Source organism: Lucilia cuprina, chromosome 5 (assembly GCF_022045245.1).
Source record: "Lucilia cuprina isolate Lc7/37 chromosome 5, ASM2204524v1, whole genome shotgun sequence".
NCBI lineage: Eukaryota > Metazoa > Arthropoda > Insecta > Diptera > Calliphoridae > Lucilia > Lucilia cuprina.
This window is the reverse complement of record NC_060953.1, coordinates 46,063,055-46,068,792: the sequence shown is the minus strand read 5'-3', so window position 1 is coordinate 46,068,792 and position 5,738 is coordinate 46,063,055. Positions and strand designations below refer to the sequence as shown.

Genomic DNA, 5,738 nt, shown 5'->3' with positions numbered 1-5,738 from the left:
ACTAGACTATAGACTAGACTAGACTATAGACTAGACTAGACTATAGACTAGACTAGACTATAGACTAGACTATAGACTAGACTATAGATTAGACTATAGACTAGACTAGACTATAGACTAGACTAGACTAGACTATAGACTAGACAAGACTAGACTATAGACTAGACTATAGACTAGACTATAGACTAGACTATATAATAGACTATACACTAGACTATATTTATAGAAAAGTTAACATTTATTTTGGCCTACCCTAATATTCACAGCTACTTGTTGTTGCTTTCTTCAACATTTTGTTCTTCCTCTGAATCTTTTTGTTCTTCTGGTTGTTGCTTTTATTATTTTTATTACTCGTACAAACCTAATCGATTACGTGATGTGCATTAACAACATTTAACATTCTCGAGTTATTTTATATTGTTTACATTTATTTTCACAATAAAAACAACGACGACTGGTGCCGCGTCCACTCACACAGAAACAGTGATAGTAGCCGTACAGTAATAATTATAATTGTAACGCCTCCTTTTTCCCACTCCCACACTACTCACTATTTCGAAAGAATCACCCATTCCCCTTAATTTCTCTTATTCGCTTATAAAAGCTATCAACATGTTGTCTATTTGTTGAAACAACCTGTATCTTTAGGTTTTCATCTTAAACTGTTATTTGTTTATGCAAATGTATGCAATGGACTGTCAAGGCTGTAGGTTGTTGTGATACTTAACCAATGAACAAAATATGTTGTGGTTAGGTTAGAGAATAGTTGTTTTTAAATGTAATAAATGATATTTATATATTAATTTTTTTAGTTTAAATAAAATATTATCGTTAAATCGGTTTTATTCGTAAACATTTAGTTTTGTTGTATACTAATTCTCAAAGAGTTCAAAGAGAAGTCTGATGTTAGATTTAAATTCCACATTTGCCTTCTATTTGAAAAAAATAAAAATTTAAAATTTTAAACTTAAACTATTATCTAAACTTTGTACGATTTGATATCAAATCTGTTTGCTTGTTGGGTTTGCTTGTTTTGTCAATGTGTCACAAAACTTGCTATTGGTTTTATCAACATGTTTGTTTGTTTGTTTTAAATGCTGTACAATTCCGGAATTTGACTTCATACAGCCTGTAGTCGTAATAAAGATTAATTTTATGACTGAAAACTGTGTTTTGTTGGCAACAATATTATTTAAATTGCTGTTGTTAGTTCTGCAAATTTACTTGAGAGCACAATGTTGGACTATTAATGGAACTTAAAGAACGTATGTTTTTTAATAGTGAAAACTTTAATAAAATTTTGATAGAAAAAACATTTTAATCGTTGCATTTTTATACAGAAAACTCTTATATACAAATTTTCTTTATTTTGTATACAAATTTGCTATATATTTATTCTATGGAACTTTTTCTCGATACTTTCTATAGAACATTTTCTCGTTATTTACTTAACGTATGTTTCTTGTATAACAGTTTTCTTTAAATACAATTTTTTTGTCCTTTAATAGTTGTACTTTAAACAAATTTTGTGTATAACAATTAAAAGAAAATTTTTTGTATAACAGTTTTCCCTTTAGTATTTCTTTATTAAGTTTTTTCCGTAAAAGTTTATCTCAAACAACAAAATTTAAGAATTTCTTGATGGATTCTTGCCCTCCATTAGTATTAGCAAAAACACAGCAAAATACAGTTTACTATAATGTCCTTTTAATAGGATGTCGACAAATATGGCCATAAAAAAATAACTAAAATAAAATCAATATTAAACTTAAAAGAAAAATACTAAAAGGAATGCAAAATAAAGAAAGGCAAATACTACTACTAGCCTTAATAAAACTAAATCATAATGATGGTTAATGGCATAATAATTTGCATCCTTAATACCCAACTGAGCGACATGTTAATCGAGTGTCATTTACAGGTAATAAATAAATAAAATGTAGAGGAAAAAGTTTAGTAGTTATGAGCCATATAAATATTGTATTTAAACAGCCATATTAAAAGCACGAGTGGAATAGAGCTTAAGAGTAAATGGTGTAAAAGAAAATATGCTGGATTAAATGAGGCTTTTGGCTAGAAAAAGGATTAAAAGTTTAATGATAACTTTGCGTGTGTGTTTATGGGGGAAAAACTACATATTAACAAAGTTTTATAAAATTTTTTATATGTTTTTTTGCAATTAATGTTTAGTTTTTTTTTTGTAAATTGCCAAAAAGAAAAGTTTTCTCATTAAAGAAAAGCAGAGGACATAAATAAGGGTCCATAAAGAAAACTGTTTTATACAAAATTGCAAAAATTACATAACAAACATAATAAACACATATATTTATCAAGATGAACATATTATTATTAAGTTCAATATAGAAAACTGTTATACGCTATTATTCTATAGAAAAAATACAACATTTTCTAGAGAAATAGAATATCTTTAACCAAACAATTTTTATAGAAACTATTATACACTACATTTTCAATGAATTAAATTTTATACAGAATATTTCTGATAAAAAAAACTGATATACATTAAATTTCATAAACAAAAACTTTAAAACACAGAAATTTCAAAACTGAAAACTGCTATAAAAACCTTCTTTTTATAAAGCAAACTGTTATTTTGTACACTAAATGTTCTATAAAGTAAACTGTTATACAAAACATTTGTACCGAAAAAACTGTTATACACTAAAGTTTTATTTTATTGAAACTTTAGTGTATAACAGTTTTTTTCGTTTACAAAGATCATTTCTTTGTAGAGAAATGTGTTGCATGCTAAACTTTTAAAGTAAACTGTTATTTTATACACAAAATGTTCTATAAAGTAAACTGTTATACGCAACATGTGTACCGCAAAAAACTGTTATATGAAAACTTTTTATAAAGCAAATTGCTTTACGCAAAGAAAAAACTATTATTTACAAAAGTTTTAATTAAATTTTGTAGAGAAAGCTGTTGCACTCTAAATTTTCAATAAAGTTAAATGTTATACACAAAATTTTCTTTAAAAACAGTTATAAACAATATTTTCAATAGAGAAAACTTATGCAAATACTTTTTTCAAAATCAAACTGTTATATGAACATGTTGTTTAAAGAAAAATGTCATCACCAAATTTTCAATAATTAACTGTTATACAAAAAATTTTTAAGGAGAAAATTGTAATAAATGAACTATTTTTTTAAAACAAATTGCTTGAGACAAAATTTTTATTAGATAAAACTGTTATACATTATAAATGTTATAGAGAAATCTGTTATAAATTATAAATGTTATAGAGAAAACTGTTATAAATTATAAATGTTATAGAGAAAACTGTTATAAATTATAAATGTTATAGAGAAAACTGTTATACATAAAATTTTCTTTGAAGTAAAGTCTTATTGAAAAAATTTTCTATAGAAAAGCTTTTAGAAAAAGAAATTGTCTATAAAAAACAGTTTTCAAAAGCGAAAATTGCAACGCAAAAGGTTTTTCAACATTTTAAATATAAAAAAACTGTTGTAAAAAAAATTGTCTGTAAAAACGGTTATAAACACATTTTTTAATAGAGAAAACTGTTATACAAAAAACATTTTCAAAATTTTTAATATAAAAAACTGTTATATGTGTTTACAGAGAAATATTATAAAAAAAATTACAAACTAAACTAGTTATATATATACAATTTTCAATTTCTTTTAAAACTGTTTTTAACACAATTTTCAAAGAGAAATAAAACCTTTTTCAAAATTTTTAATATAAAAAACTGTTATACACAACATTTTTTATAGAGAATAGTTTAATTTTTTAATAAATTAATAGTTGTTAACAATTTTTTTTTGTAGAGAAATAGAAAAGAAAAACTTTTATAACAATTTTATTCATAAAAACTGTTATACATATAATTATTAATAGAGAAAATTGTTATAATCTAAAATTTCAATAGAACATTTGAAGTTTTGTAGAAAAAATGTTTACAATTTGCTAAATAGAAAACTGTTATATATAAATTGATATATTGTGAAAACTGTTATACAATTTTCCATAAAATTCTTTAAGCAAAAACATTTATGAAGATCTGACTATAGTCTAGTCTATAATTTCGACTGCAGTGCTCTCTAATCTCAAAAGTAGTTAAAGTAAATAGTTTTGATTAGAGACTTTGCTTAATGTATAGGCTGGTTTATAGGCTGGACCATCGTCTGATCTAAAGACGATAGTCAGGACTCTCTTACTATAGTCTGGCCTATAGTCTGATCTGTTATACTGTTATACTTAAGTTGATGTAAAATCTGTCTATTTAGGTATAATTTCTCCCCTATTTTCAGTTCACTGAACCCATCAGCCATTGTTTAAGACTGTCTATCATCTATCTATATAAAAACTCAGAATTTTTTTCATTTCTATTTCAAATCATCTTATATACAACACAACCACCCCCACCCTTAATATTACCAATCAACTAGTAGTATCATCTGTCTAATTTTCCTCAATATTTTAATTAATGATATTAAACATATTGATTCGATTGTAAAATCAAATTCGGCCTGCGTACGTTTTAAGTGTCTCTAACAAATAAATTATTAATATTTGCGTGTTTGATTTTCATTTTATTGCCACAACCAATCAAACATTAAATGAAAGTGTCTAAATAAGAAAAACACAGTCATAAAAGAGCGAAAGTAGAAGAATAAAAATTGTGCGTTTTATATGCTGAGATGTTGTCAAAAGTAATAAAAATGCCAAAATCTAATTGATCAAGAACAAAACAATAAAACCAAAGAAATAAAATAAAATTCAGATATAAAAAAAAAACAAAAACATGAATAGAAGATATTTAGATTGAAGATAATTGTGGTTGTTGCCTGCCAATGCCCCCAAATGAATAAAAATGGCTAATGACCATAATGCTGATGATGAAGAATATGGTGCCTTAATGACTATAAGAGCAAAAAAAAAAAAAAAAAAAAAACAACGCAACGCAACGCAACATGTATTCTTGCAATAATGTCTAGTTAACCTAACCGGCCGGCCTAAATCATTTAAGTTTTTTTTTTTCTTAAAAAACCATTTAAATTGTTTTTATTTTTTTTTTCAAGTTTTTATTATACAAATGTTGTTTTTAACAATTTATTTTTAAATTAATTATTTATTTTTTTTCTTTCTACAATTTAATGAGAAACACCTCCAAATTACAACATCACAAATTTACACACGTTTAGCTCTGTTGTAGTTTATGTATTTTTCAGTCTTTTTGGCGCTTATTCGATTTTCAAAGAAAAAAAAAACAAAACAATGTTGTAAACAAATCTAAAACAATTCTTTAGAAAATTTTACGTTCGATCTTTTATAATGTTGTTTTCTTGAAAATTAGATCATGGAAATTTTATTTGTAAATAAAGACAATTTGAGACATTTTCTTGTTGGTGGTGGTGGTTGTAATGTGGGTTTTTGTTTTTTTTTCTTAATTTCTAGGAATTTTTTTATTATTACCTAATGTAACACACCCACTTTTAAATGTTTATTATTGGTAAATTTTTTGTGTAGATCAATGTTGAATGGAAAATTTTGGAAAATATTTAATCACTTTTGTTAAACAATAAAATTAAAAATGGAAATATTTTAAAAAATATATTGTGTTTGGGTATAGTCCGGTCTAGTTTACAGTCTAGTCTATAGTCTAGTCTATAGTCTAGTCTATAGTCTAGTCTATAGTCTAGTCTATAGTCTAGTCTATAGTCTAGTCTATAGTCTAGTCTATA

At 25.1% G+C, this 5,738-nt stretch overlaps 1 protein-coding gene across 1 annotated transcript in view; it reads left to right on the top strand.

Moving 5' to 3' along the window:
• Positions 1-5,738, top strand: part of LOC111688571 (uncharacterized protein DDB_G0271670-like) — an 80,093-nt gene that overhangs the window by 73,672 nt on the left and 683 nt on the right. The gene's annotated exons all lie outside the window — the stretch shown is intronic.